Source organism: Orcinus orca, chromosome X (genome assembly GCF_937001465.1).
Source record: "Orcinus orca chromosome X, mOrcOrc1.1, whole genome shotgun sequence".
NCBI lineage: Eukaryota > Metazoa > Chordata > Mammalia > Artiodactyla > Delphinidae > Orcinus > Orcinus orca.
In genome coordinates this window covers 20,626,725-20,642,016 of record NC_064580.1, presented here as the reverse complement: position 1 = coordinate 20,642,016, position 15,292 = coordinate 20,626,725, and the positions used below count along the sequence as shown (strand labels likewise).

At 40.8% G+C, this 15,292-nt stretch overlaps 1 protein-coding gene across 2 annotated transcripts in view; it reads left to right on the top strand.

Annotated features, from left to right (window-relative positions):
* The window catches only part of ACOT9 (acyl-CoA thioesterase 9), an 82,336-nt gene that overhangs the window by 2,176 nt on the left and 64,868 nt on the right, over positions 1–15,292 (top strand). For both annotated transcript variants that reach the window (XM_049705181.1, XM_049705180.1), the window contains exon 2: positions 6,337–6,776. The gene's annotated coding sequence lies outside the window, so the exon portion shown is untranslated. The remainder of the gene's footprint in view (positions 1–6,336; positions 6,777–15,292) is intronic.

Sequence of the window (15,292 nt, the reverse complement as noted above, 5' to 3'; positions counted from 1 at the left end):
AATAGCTAATGTTAGCTCAATGTTTGCAACAGAGAAAACCAGAGGCTCAGAGGGCTACAAAATTGCAACAGCCAGGAAGTGGTAGAGCTAGGAAAGAAGGAATTCTGTTGATTTCCCTGCCAAAGTGAAACTGTCCAACTTGCCCTATTAAACTATTATGGAAGGTGTCATAGTTTTTTTTTTTTCTGTTTATAAAAATAATGCATATTGATTAAGAAAATATAAGTGCAGAAATACAAAAAGGGGGCTTCCCTGGTGGCGCAGTGGTTAAGAATCCGCCTGCCAATGCAGGGGACACGGGTTCGAGCCCTGGCCCGGGAAGATATCACATGCTGCGGAGCAACTAAGCCCGTGTGCCACAACTACTGAGCCTGAGCTCTAGAGCCCGTGAGCCACAACTACTGAGCCCACATGCCACAACTACTGAAGGCTGCACGCCTAGAGCCCGTGCTCCGCAGCAAGAGAAGCCACGACAGTGAGAAGCCTGCACACTGCAACGAAGAGTGGCCCCCACTCACTGCAACTACAGAAAGCCCATGTACAGCAACAAAGACCCAACACAGCCAAAAATAAATAAATAGATAAATTTATATATAAAAAAAGAAATACAAAAAGTTAATAAAAATAATCCCTATTAGTAGGTTGATTTCCTTCCAGTCTTTTTTTCTATGTACATATACATAAAGCACTGATATTCAGTTGGTATATACAGTGTAGTGGATTAAAATAACCACAAATTCATTGCAGCTCCTCCCATCAAGAGGTAGAATCTAGGACTTCGCTGGTGGTGCAGTGGTTAAGAATCTGCCTGCCAGTGCAGGGGACACGGGTTCGAGCCCTGGTCCGGGAAGATCCCACATGCCATGGAGCAACTAAGCCTGTGCACCACAACTACTGAGCCTGCGCTCTAGAGCCCTTGAGCCATAACTACTGAGCCCGTGTGCCACAACTACTGAAGCTCAGGCACCTGGAGCCTGTGCTCGGCAACAAGAGAAGCCACCACAATGAGAAGCCCGCACACTGCAATGAAGAGTAGGCCCCGCTTGCCGCAACTAGAGTAAGCCCGCACGCAGCAAGGAAGACCCAACGCAGCCAAAAAACAAATAGATAAATGAATAAATAGATAAATAAATAAATGAATAAACAAACACACAAATAAATAAGAGGTCCCCACTCCTTGAATTTGGACTGGCCTTGTGACTTGCCTTGACCAATAGAATACAGTAAAAGTGGTGATGTACAACTCCTAAGCAAGACCTCAAGAGATCTTAAAGCTTCTGTTCACACCCTCTTGGAACATTGCTGCTGCCATATGAAGAAGCTTGAGCTAGCTTCCTTGAGGATGAAAGACCTCATGAGGAGATGCGTAAGTGAGGCCAGATGCGTAAGCGATGCCACCTTGGACCATTCAGTCCCAATTGAGCTGTCAAATGATTGCAGCCACACAAGTGACCTTAGGCAAGACCAGCAGAAGAACCCCCTCACTGATCCCAGTCCATGTTATCAACCCACAGCATCATGAGTGAATAGAATTGTTGTTTTAAGCCACTAAAATTTAGGGTTCTTTGTTACACAACAAAGGCTAACCGAAATCAGACGGCCATTTAGGTTGTTTACACCTGGCTTCCATTCTGATTGGTTGTAGTGTCCATTCCGACTGGTCTGTGCTTTGCAATACTCATTTAAAAATATTTTAGGGGCTTCCCTGGTGGCGCAGTGGTTGGGAGTCCGCCTGCCGATGCGTGGGACACGGGTTCGTGCCCCAGTCCGGGAAGATCCCACATGCCGCGGAGCGGCTGGGCCCGTGAGCCATGGCTGCTGAGCCTGCGCGTCCGGAGCCTGTGCTCCACAACGGGAGACGCCACGACAGTGAGAGGCCCGCGTACCGAGAAAAAAAAAATTTAAAAATCACCTGAGTGCGTTGTGCGTATGTAATAACAAAAAATTGGTATCATGTATCTATAATGTCTATCCTGCAGCATAGTGTAGTGGCTTCTTATCTACTACAGCTTTGGACTTAGATACTCCCCATCTGTGTGATTGTGTCAATACTTAACCTTGTTAAGTCACCATTTCTAAATCTGTAATTAGTAAATAATAATAGTACCCTTCATATGGTTAATTGTTGTGAGTATTAAATGAAGTAATACATATAAAGTACCCAGTGGGAATTCCCTAGTGGTCCAGTGGTTAGGACTCTGCGCTCTCACTGCTGAGGGCCTGGGTTCAATCCCTGGTTGGGGAACTAAGATCCCACAAGCCTCACAGTGTGGCAAAAAAAAAATACCCAGCATAGCACCTGGCATAATTGTTAGCATTATTACTATTAATAGTATGGAGTATTTCCCCGTGTCACTGGGTATATTTAAATTAAAAAAAATATATAATGGTTCCTTAGAGTTCCATTGTGAAATTTATTTTACTATTCTGTTGTTGAAGATGCAGGGCTTTTTCCCAATGATAAATAATACTTTGTTTTGTTAATAAATTTATTTATTTATTTATTTTTGGCTGTGTTGGGTCTTCGTTGCTGCGTGCGGGCTTTCTCTACTTGTGGCAAGCGGGGGCTACTCTTTGTTGTGGTGCGTGGGCTTCTCATTGCGGTGGCTTCTGTTATTGTGGAGCACAGGCTCTAGGCACACGGGCTTTGATAGTTATGGCTCGTGGGCTCAGTAGTTGTGGCGCACGGACTTAGTTGCTCCACAGCATGTGGGATCTTCCCAGTCCAGGGATTGAACCCGTGTCCCCTGCGTTGACAGGTGGATTCTTAACCACTGCACCACCAGGGAAGTCCCTAATACTTTGACAAACATCTTTTTACCCAAATTTTAGCCCAGGTTTCTGATTGTTTCCTTAGGTAGATTCCTAGAAGTGAAATTACTAGGTGAGGAGAGATGTAATTTTGTTGATCTGGAGCTAGAGAAACACTCTAAAACTTCAGGTCCTCACTACATGAAAGTGTAATTTGAGATGACTCTCTAGATGTGCTTGCTCTAGCTTGAATTATCTAAAGTTTGATAACATCTGGGTTCCACAGTTGTCATAGAAGTTGAGTCTTTCTCAGAGAGTGGTTTTCTTGCTACATATCACAGATGGGTGATAACCTGTGAGAATGATCAATAAATAAATACAACCACCTCCAAGAAAACACCTTGTTTTGGGCCAAGATTTCCTTTTTTTAAAAATTTATTTTTTATTGAAGTATAGTTGAATTATGGGCCAAGATATTCTTTTCTTTTCTTTTCTTTTTTTTTCCTTACCTTACCTTACTTTACCTTACCTTACCTTACATTTCTTTTTGAGAAATTATAATTTAGGACGTGGAAAGCTGTTTCATCTTTGGGGTAGACCATCAAAAGTGTAAGACTTCTATTTATAAATGTAAAGTATTATATGACTTTAGGCCGCAATTAAAAGAGCCGGGCCAGCAATAAGTGAGGTGTTAATCAGGCCTCTTGTTTGCAAGTGATTGCCACATCTTACTCTTCCGCCATCTTGAAGGTCTCCATAGTCTTTATTTTAAGGTCTATTTTGTCTGATATGAGAATTGCTACTCCAGCTTTCTTTTGATTTCCATTTGCATGGAATATGTTTTTCTATCCCCTCACTTTCAGTCTGTATGTGTCCCTGGGTCTGAAGTGGGTCTCTTGTAGACAGCATATATACAGGTCTTGTTTTTGTATCCATTCAGCCAGTCTGTGTCTTTTGGATGGGGCATTTAATCCATTTACATTCAAGGTAATTATCAATATGTATGTTCCTATTCCCATTTTCTTAATTGTTTTGGGTTTGTTATTGTAGGTCTTTTCCTTCTCTTGTATTTCCTGCCTATAGAAGTTCCTTTAGCAGTTGTTGTAAAGCTGGTTTGGTGGTGCTGAATTCTCTTAGCTTTTGCTTGTCTGTAAAGGTTTTAATTTCTCCATCGAATCTGAATGAGATCCTTGCTGGGTAGAGTAATCTTGGTTGTAGGTTTTTCTCCTTCATCACTTTAACTATGTCCTGCCAGTCCCTTCTGGCTTGCAGAGTTTCTGCTGAAAGATCAGCTGTTAACCTTATGGGGATTCCCTTGTGTGTTATTTGTTGTTTTTCCCTTGCTGCTTTTAATATGTTTTCTTTGTATTTAATTTTTGACAGTTTTGATTAATATGTGTCTTGGCGTGTTTCTCCTTGCATTTATCCTGTATGAGACTCTCTGTGCTTCCTGGACTTGATTAACTGTTTCCTTTCCCATATTAGGGAAGTTTTCAACTATAATCTCTTCAAATATTTTCTCAATCACTTTTTCTCTTCTTCTTCTGGGACCCCTATAATTCGAATGTTGGTGCGTTTAGTGTTGTCCCAGAGGTGTCTGAGACTGTCCTCAGTTCTTCTCATTCTTTTTTCTTTATTCTTCTCTGCAGTAGTTATTTCCACTATTTTATCTTCCAGGTCACTTATCCGTTCTTCTGTCTCAGTTATTCTGCTATTGATCCCTTCTAGAGAATTTTTAATTTCATTTATTGTGTTGTTCATCATTGCTTGTTTGCTCTTTAGTTCTTCTAGGTCCTTGTTAAACTTTTCTTATACTTCCTCCTTTCAACTTCCAAGATTTTGGATCATCTTTACTATCATTATTCTGAATTCTTTTTCAGGTTCACTGCCTATTTCCTCTTCATTTGTTAGGTCTGGTGGGTTTTTATCTTGCTCCTTCATCTGCTGTGTGTTTTTCTGTCTTCTCATTTTGCTTATCTTACTGTGTTTGGGGTCTCCTTTTTGCAGGCTGCAGGCTCATAGTTCCCGTTGTTTTTGGTGTCTGTCCCCAGTGGCTAAATTTGGTTCAGTGGGTTGTGTAGGCTTCCTGGTGGAGGGGACTAGTGCCTGTGTTCTGGTGGATGAGGCTGGATCTTGACTTTCTGGTGGGCAGGTCCACGTCTGCTGGTGTGTTTTGGTGTGTCTGTGGCCTTATTATGATGTTAGGCAGCCTCTCTGCTCAAGGGTGGGCTTGTGTTCCTGTCTTGCTCATTGTTTGGCATGGGGTGTCCAGCACTGTAGCTTGATGGCCGTTGAGTGGATCTGGGTCTTAGCATTGAGACAGAGATCTCTGGGAGAGCTCTCGCTGCTTGATATTACGTGGAGCTGGGAGGTCTCTGGTGGACCAATGTCCTGAGCTCGGCTCTCCCACCTCAGAGGCACAGGCCTGGCACCCAGCCGGAGCACCAAGACCCTGTCAGCCACACGGCTGCTAGTGTTGGGGGGTCTCCTGTGTAGGCAGGGGGTGGCTGTGGCTCACCGTGGGGACAAGGTCACTGGCAGCAGAAGTTCTGGGAAGTGCTGCTTGGCGTGAGCCTTCCCAGAGTCTGCCATTAGCCCCACCAAAGAGCGGGGTAGGCTCCAGCTGTGTGATTTTGGACAAGGTTCTTGCATCTCAGTGTGCTTACCTTTCAAATGAAGTTAATAAGAATAATTTCCTCCTCCTAAGGTTGTGAATATTAAATGCTGCTGTAAAGCCCTTTGTAAAGTACTTAGAATACAGCACTTACCCTCTAAATGTTTATTCCTTTCTGTCTACTTGGGAAAATAAAGACTGTAACAATTTTTGGATTAGGAAGAATAATTGTGAATGGTCCAATGCAGAGAGAGAAGGATTTGTCCCTAAATCAGTTTTCTTCCTGCTGTTACACAGGGATCATTCTCTTATTCATTGACCTTTGTCATGAAGCTTCACCTTCCTCATGAATAATAAATGTGCAATGATTCTGTTAACATCTGCCAACCAATGAGGGAACATTGCTCTAATGATCATAGAATCAGGAATCATCACAGAGGCTGGGTAATCAGTATTGTAATCCCTATTGTACTCTGCCTGGAGTTTTTCATCTGCCTAGCCAGACATCATGTGGACAAGGTCAAATCCAGAACACATTATGCAGGATAAATTATTTACAATCCTGTCTCTAAAAGTGGACCTCATCTGTGACCTAATTAACACTCCAACTCTAAACCACATGTGGAGATCTTTTTTAAAGAGGTAGGCTTGGTGAAAACAGGAGAAAATATTGAAAAAGCATTAGGCAGAACGTATTGATTCACACAACTTTTTTTTCCCTTCTCCTTTTTACAGATATTTTAAGGTTATACCAAATAGAGGGAAGTTATGCAGTTACAGTGCTTAGAATCTGGGCAAGACAGCAGATAGAACAATGTCCCAAACTTTCTTTCAGTATCTAGTCTCTGAATCCATGGTTTAAAACAAAAAGCTGTTAAAGAGCTGTGAATAGTGGTTAAGTACTCTTCATTTACCTTCAGCATTCTATAACAATGAAGCTCAGTTTACAATTATATAATTCTCTTACTCAGCTTCCAGAATGTTCCACATTTGTTGAAAACTACAAACAAACATATCCAAGAATCCCAGTGAATGCCAAGCAGCATAAACACAAAGAAAACCACATCAAGGCACTGCGGAATCAAATTTCTCAAAACTAGTGATGCAGAGAAAATCTTAAGTTAAGACTAATCACTGCTTTCTCATCAAAAACTATGCAAACCAGAAGATGGTGGAACAACATCTCTAAAGCATGGGAAGAATGCTTTCAACCCAGAATTTTATACCCAGTGAAAATGTCCTTCAAAGATGAAGGCAAAATGAAGACATTTCAGATAAGTGAAAGCCAAGAGCATTCATCACTAGTGAACTTGTACCACAAGGAATGCTAAAAGAAGTTCTTCAGGTTAAAGGAAAATGATACCAGATGGACACAAGAATCTATGCAAAGGAATGAAGAGTACCAGAAATGGTAAATGTGTGCGTCATATAAAAGACATTTTTCTTGTTCTTAATGTCTTTATTTTATTTTTATTTTTTAAACATCTTTATTGGAGTATAGTTGCTTTACAATGGTGTGTTAGTTTCTGCTTTATAACAAAGTGAATCAGTTATACATATACATATGTTCCCATATCTCTTCCCTCTTGTGTCTCCCTCCCTCCTACCCTCCCTATCCCACCCCTCTAGGTGGTCACAAACCACCGAGCTGATCTCCCTGTGCTATGCGGCTGCTTCTCACTAGCTAGCTATTTTACGTTTGGTAGTGTATATATGTCCATACCACTCTCTAATTTTGTCACAGCTTACCCTTCCCTCCCATATCCTCAAGTCCATTCTCTAGTAGGTCTGTGTCTTTGTTCCTGTCTTGCCCCTAGGTTCTTCAGGACCTTTTTTGTTTTTTTTAGATTCCGTATATATGTCTTAGGGTACGGTATTTGTTTTTCTCTTTCTGACTTACTTCACTCTGTATGACAGACTCTAGGTCCATCCACCTCACTACAAATAACTCAATTTCGTTTCTTTTTATGGCTGAGTAATATTCCATTGTATATATGTGCCACATCTTCTTTATCCATTCATCTGTCGATGGACAATTAGGTTGCTTCCATGTCCTGGCTATTGTAAATAGAGCTGCAATGAACATTTTGTACATGACTCTTTTTGAACTATGGTTTTCTCAGGGTATATGCCCAGTTGTGGGATTGCTGGGTCATATGGTAGTTCTATTTTTAGTTTTTTAGGGAACCTCCATACTGTTTTCCATAGTGGCTGTATCAATTTACATTCCCACCAACAGTGCAAGAGGGTTCCCTTTTCTCCACACCCTCTCCAGCATTTATTGTTTATAGATTTTTTGATGATGGCCATTCTGCCAGGTGTGATATGATACCTCATTGTAGTTTTGATTTGCATTTCTCTAATGATTAATGATGTCGAGCATCCTTTCATGTGTTTGTTGGCAATCTGTATATCTTCTTTGGAGAAGTGTCTGTTTAGGTCTTCTGCCCATTTTTGGATTGGGTTGTTTGTTTTTTTGATATTGAGCTGCATGAGCTGCTTGTAAATTTTGGAGATTAATCCTTTGTCAGTTGCTTCATTTGCAAATATTTTCTCCCATTCTGAGGGTTGTCTTTTGGTCTTGTTTATAGTTTCCTTTGCTGTGCAAAACTTTTAAGTTTCATTAGGTCCCATTTGTTTATTTTTGTTTTTATTTCCATCTCTCTAGGAGGTGGGTCAGAAAGGATCTTGCTGTGATGTATGTCATAGAGTGTTCTGCCTATGTTTTCCTCTAAGAGTTTGATAGTGTCTGGCCTTACATTTAGGTCTTTAATCCATTTTGAGTTTATTTTTGTGTATGGTGTTAGGGAGTGTTCTAATTTCATACTTTTACATGTAGCTGTCCAGTTTTCCCAGCACCACTTATTGAAGAGGCTGTCTTTTCTCCACTGTATATTCTTGCCTCCTTTATCAAAGATAAGGTGACCATATGTGCGTGGGTTTATCTCTGGGCTTTCTATCCTGTTCCATTGATCTATTTTTCTGTTTTTGTGCCAGTACCATACTGTCTTGATTACTGTAGCTTTGTAGTATAGTCTGAAGTCAGGGAGCCTGATTCCTCCAGCTCCGTTTTTCGTTCTCAAGATTGCTTTGGCTATTCGGGGTCTTTTGTGTTTCCATACAGATTGTGAAATTTTTTGTACTAGTTCTGTGAAAAATGCCAGTGGTAGTTTGATAGGGATTGCATTGAATCTGTAGATTGCTTTGTGTAGTAGAGTCATTTTCACAATGTTGATTCTTCCAATCCAAGAACATGGTATATCTCTCCATCTATTTGTATCATCTTTTAATGTCTTTAAAAGATACTTAACTACTTAAAGTAAGAGAAACAACAGTATATTATGGGATTTATAACATTTGTAGAAGTAGAATGTATGAGCACAAGAGCACAAAGAATGGGAGAGATGGGATGGACATATATTGTTATATGATTCTTACATTATATGTTAAATGCTATAACCTTTAAAGTAAACTGTGATAAGTTAAAGTTATATATTGTAAAGCTCAGAGCAACGACTAAATTTCTTAAAAAGGAATAACTAATAAGTCAATAGAGGAGATAAAATGGGTTCATAAAAAATAATCCAAGGGAAGAGAGGAAAAGAGGAAAAAAGGAATAAAGAACAGATGGGACAAACAGGAAGTGTGGGACTGCTGTTGTTTCTGATATCTTATGCCTATCAGGTAAGAAATCACAAAAGGAGTAGGGAGGGGAAATAAAGCAATTTGTTCAAATTGTATATTTGAACACTAAGGACTGTTTTTTTCTCCTAAAGGTAACTTAAATTTGGAATCCTTTAAAAATATGAACGATAGGTCTTCGCTTGCTTTTAAGGACAAGGAGTATATTTGTTAAGTTGAAGGAGAGTGAAAATGAAAATGGGAAAGAATATTAATAAACCACTTAACTAAGAAATGAAAAAAAAAAAAGAAATCACCAAAGGAAACACCTAAAACATTTTATATTTACCTCTCAAAAATGGAATGAGGGCTTCCCTGGTGGCGCAGTGGTTGAGAGTCTGCCTGCCGATGCAGGGGACACGGGTTCGTGCCCCGGTCTGGGAGGATCCCGCATGCCGCCGAGTGGCTGGGCCCGTGAGCCATGGCCACTGAGCCTGCGCGTCTGGAGCCTGTGCTCCGTAACAGGAGAGGCCACAGCAGTGAGAGGCCCGCGTACCGCAAAAAAAAAAAAAAAAAAGGAATGAAATAAAGAATAAATAAGCATGATATCCAGATTCCCACAAATGGAATTCAGTAGCTTTTGTTGATAACATCAACTATATTCTGATTCATTCAGCATTGAAATCAGTTTCTGTTTATCATGATAAAAGAGATTATTTTGGTTCAGAAGTGCCAGCAACCTGGCACAACTTGGATACATTTGAAAGAAGGAACAGATCAGGCAAAGGAGTGTTGGGAAAAGGAGACCTGAGGTGCTCAGTGCTGTCACATTGGGTAGTGGCATTAGAAATCAGTGAGATTAGGATAGGCTCTGAAAGTGAAATTTAAAATCGAGCAGAGATATTCAAATTGTATCGTAGGCCAGTTAATATTTGACTATAAACTGACTGACTGTATTAACATACCTAAAGAGAAAAGGTATGTCTTATAACAACCTTAATCATTGTATCAGTTAGGAATGCTTTTGACTACAACTAACAGAATAACCTACTTACAGTAGCTAAAGCCATGAAAACTTAAAAAACTCAATTAGAAGACTGGAGGTAGCCAGTTTCCGGGCTAGTTCAGCAATTAACCATGTTACAGAGGAACTGGGCTTTTGAAACTCTTCCACTCTGCCAATTATTCTCAACTCATCTCTTGAACATAAAAGGGCTGCAGTAGCTCCGAGCATCATTTCCTCACATCTGCATCCTAAACAGGGAGGAAAGGTCAGGAGCTAAAATCTTTCTCTGGCTGAGGCTCTGTCTTTTTATCTGGAAAGGAACATCTTTACTAGAATACTCCAGAAGTCTTCCCTTTATGTCTTATTGGACAGTACTGGGTAATACGGCTACCCATGGCTGCAAGGGAGGCTGGGACAGTGAGTATTTGGCACAGGGGAACAGAGATGCTATGTTTGGCCAAGATGAATTGTGATTCGTTCTTTGAGGTTGAGCACGTTGCTGCCCTGAACAAAATTGGAATGCTGTTAGCAAGGAATTAGAAGGGAATAGCTGTAGTCTAGGCAACTAAATGTATCTACTAGGATCAGTCCTGGAAGCATAGGAAAAGAATCTCAGACGCCAAAATTGGCGCCTCCTGCTCTGGCACTGTAGTGGAATCAGAATACCCTGATGCAAGAACTCCAGTAGCTGAATCTTGAGATCAGTCTTTGCATATTGTGGAGATGGATACTTACGTTTCTCCTTATTCATTCATTTAATAGATTTTTATTGAATCAGGTGTTGTTATAGACGCTGGAATTTTAGCAGTGGAAAAATCAGACAAAAATGTCCTCATGGCGCTTACATTCTAGTGAATGTGTCTTAGCTGAATGCAACTGATTCCTTGCTTATCAGTAAATTTTCTGATTATGACCGGGTTTCTCATGCCCCCCAAGCAGTCTCACATCTAATTATGAATTAAGAAATTGATATTCTTATTTCATGTATCAGTCTCTTGGTTGATGTGAGTCTTCCTAAGGACATAGATTCACCTTTAGTGAAGTGACAACTCAAGTTTCTGACTTGCACATCTCAGAGCTAGTACCTGAACCATGGTAAATTCAACAAGGCATTTCAACCCTGTGAGCCATTGTGGAAGACAGAGAGCTACACAGCTTTCTCCAGTTAATAATCCAATAGTGCATGTTTTCCCTATTTGGAATGTTTAGGCTTATTCATATGTGTGAAAGGGATACAAGAAGGAAATATTAAATTATAAACATTGAAATCTATCAAAAAAAAAAGTCCTGACCTTGAAACAGTGATTTGTGCAATGTATTATGAATGAATTGGATTCAGATTCATCCTCAGGGGCTTCCCTAGTGGTGCAGTGGTTGAGAATCCGCCTGCCAATGCAGGGGATACTGGTTCACGCCCTGGTCCGGGAAGATCCCACATGCCGCGGAGCAACTAAGCCTGTGCGCCATAACTACTGAGCCTGTGTTCTAGAGCCCACGAGCCACAACTACTGAGCCCACGTGCCATAACCACTGAAGCCTGTGCACTTAAAGCCCATGCTCTGTAACAAGAGAAGCCACTGCAGTGAGAAGCCCATGTGCAGCTACGAAGACCCAACACAGACAAAAAAAAAAAAATCATCCTCAGAGGATTCAAGGTTAAAAAAATTTCCTATTCATGGACATTTAGATTGTTTCCTTTTTTCCCTCCCTGCCATTTCAAACAATGCTATTATGAACATTCTTGTATATGTCCTTGAGTACAGGAGCAGTAATTTATAGGGTACTTGCCAAGGACTGGAATGCTGGGTCAAAGCATATAATATTTGGATTCAACTTTATGAAATAGAGCCAAATTGTTCTCCAAAGTGATTCTGCCATTCACAACTTCTACCAGCAGTGAATGAGAGTTCTTAGCGCTCTCCATCCTCACCAACAGTTGGTAATTTCACTTCATGGTTTTTGCTTATCTGATGGGTATAAAATGGTATCTTATTGTGGTTTGAATTTTATTAATGTGATATTGATCTTTTCATATGTTTATTGGCCATATATTTTTTCTTCTATTGAATTGCCAATTCAAGCAAGTTCAGAATTTTTATATTTTCATGGTGAATTTTTTCTATTCTCACGTTTGTGCCTCTTTATTTTTATAGTGGTTTTTTATTTAAAGTACATTTTTATGAAATAAATACAGCTAATACAGCTTTTTTTTGGTAAGTATTTACCAGATATGTCTTTTCTCCCAATCTTGACTTTAACGTTACTGTATTATACCAAGAACAGGCAAGTAGGAATGGTCCACCCCAGTTACAGAAAATAAGGGCCCTGTAGCCCCAGTACCAGGTTGCATCTGGTTTTGAATTTCATGCTTGTTTCTGTTCCCTTATCACTTACTGTTTCCATGGTGGACAGGACCAAGGGGTGGATAAGAATGATATGTATGTAAGGATCTAGCCAATAAATGAGACAGACTCAGATCCACCTGAAAGGATCAAATTAAATAGTAATAAGTTCTGAATCTATTTTTGCCAAAACACAGTGGAAAGGAAAGAAGTAGAAATAGAGTTTCCTTATTTACTGGCTTGAGATAGAAAAGAGTCCTAGATTAGGAAAATTAACATTCAGATATAGGATTCTGAAATGACAAATTTCAAAACATTTTGTTTACAGTATGTTGGGGAGCCATTTGATGATAACACATCCATTAAGTTAGAACCATGTGTCATTACTTTATAATTTAGTAAAGTAAAAATTAGATGTAGAATACATTTGTCCACATGGGGAAACAAACCAGAAAGGGAGAAATATTGGCTGAAGGCTTAGAAAATGCTGAATATGTACATGAGAGGGGAACTTGAGGATTATGATTTGAGGCCTTGTGATCATCTAGTTTTCGAGATGCCTTCTCATTTCCCAGTTCGGTTCCTTTGACTGTGCAGAATCCCCTGATTCCAACAGCGATTGCTGTTATACATGGCTGGGATCATGAGTCTACTTCCCCAGATCTACCCGCATCATCAATTTTTCAGGGCAAGTCTGGGGTATAAGCCTATGCCCTCTGGTGAAGGACACCATTGACTGCACGTCTGGTAAATAGCTATTTGGGAAGTTCTTGCTAGCCATTCTGATTTTTGGGAAAGTTACTTAATGCCTGTAAACCCTGATTTTTCCTTATCCTGTAAAATGGGAATAATGGGAATACTGATCTCCTATGGTTGTTGTGAGGATTAAACAAGATAATTGAGCGATAAGTTCTCAACAAATAATATTATCCTTACTGCTATTCCATCTTTGTTCAACAAATATAGATTTTCAACATGTTAGGCACTGAGGTAAGTACTCAATACATGGTAGCTATCATACTGCTATTTAGCCATTTCATCAATCCATATTATTATATAATTATAGGGTATCAGGCACTGTGCCAAGTTTAGGAGCCAGTAAATAAAGACAGAACCTTCAAGACTCTGGATAAGCTTTTCTGGTTCTACCAATGGGAATCCTCTTCTCCCTTATGAGTTCTTTGGAATTCTTCAATGATATCTTCTCTGCAGTGAAAGAGATCACTGTCAGATGCCTTCCTACAATGTGCCAGGTTCTGGCTGACTGTAGGATGGAAGAGGGGTATAAAGGATGTGAAAAGCCTTTGCTCCACATAGGCAAGTGGCAGATAACCTGCTCCTGATGGGGCTTTTGCTTTTGCTTCTCCTTTGAAGAACTCTCAAATGTCACCTTCTCTTGTGGCTCTACAGGCCACTATCCTGTCTCCTCACCAAGACTCCTCCAACACTGCATACCAGCAGAATGCATTATTTATATTGCTTCCTCTGAGATCTAATGGCACATTATTCACTGGAGCAGTTATCACAGTGCATTTGACCACATTTCTGTTTTTTCCTCTCTGGGTGGTGGATTCCTGGAGGTCAGGAACTCTCTCTGTTTGATCTTTGTAGCCTTAGCACCCAGCAAAGCACCTGGCATATAGTAGGTGCTTAATAAATGGATTAAATTAATATATTGGCTCTATTGATTTTTAAAATAAATTTATTTATTTATTATATTTATTTTTGGCTGTGTTGGGTCTTCGTTGCTGTGCGCGGGCTTTCTCTAGTTGCGGTGAGTGGGGGCTACACTTCGTTGTGGTGCGCGGGCTTCTCATTGCGGTGGCCTCTTGCTGCAGAGCACAGGCTCTAGGCGCGTGGGCTTCAGTAGTTGTGGCACGCGGGCGCAGTAGTTGTGGCGCACGGGCTTAGTTGCTTCGTGGCATGTGGGATCTTCCTGGACCAGGGCTCAAACCCGTGTCTCCTGCATTGGCAGGCGGATTCTTAACCACTGCGCCACCAGGGAAGCCCTCTATTGATTGTTTTTTAAGAATTTAAGATAGAATTCATCAGAAAAATTCCTCCTATTCATTATCTTGACTTTATCTGAGACTGTAAGAGCCTCTTGGCCAAGTAAAAGCTATCCCCAGAACTGGTTTGCAGGGGATTCTAAAATGATTTCTCTCCAAGAGCCTCCAGGAAAGAAAACAGCCCTGCCAACACACCTTGATTGTAGCCCACTGAGTCGTGTGTTAGACATCTGACATCCAGAACTGTAAGATAATCAATCTGTGTTGTTTTAACCCACTAAGTTTGTGGTAGTTTGTTACAGCAGCAATAGGAAGCTAATATAGTGGGTGAGGAAAATACTGTCCAAATCACATTGTTCAGGAATAATTCACTCTTTCTGTATCAGGAGTATTTTGCATATTCCTCAGTTAACGTCATATTATATTGATTTGTTTCCGTGTTCTCGCTCTCGTAGGCTGTGTGCCTCTCCTGGTGCAAGACTGTGCTTTTTTTCATATCTGTATTCTTAGTCCCTCAAACGTCATTGAATCTCTGTGTGTTTCTATGGCGACAAAGGATGAAGTGGGGAAGCACATGGGGCGGAGACCTGTTGATGGTGGCGTCAGCATTAGGGAGGGAAAGTGCGAGAACTGGCGGTGACCGGATGGGCTGACGATAGTTCTCAGTGGTGTGGGCTGGCGGGGCTGGAAGGCAGAGAATCTGCAGGTTCACTGCGGGCATGACGAGGAAGCGCTCAAAGCAGCTTGATTTCCACGGGGCTCTCGGTCCGGGAAAGATTGAACAGACTTCTGAGTCTCCCGCATACGCCTCATCAGTAGTGAACCCCTCTCTGATTCTGTCCCACCCACTCCCTCACCCAGAGTGTTTCTCAACGCTTATAGTCCCATACAGGAAGGCACAGACTTCAGTTAGAATTGGAGCAGCTCCAATCACTAAATTATTCAATTT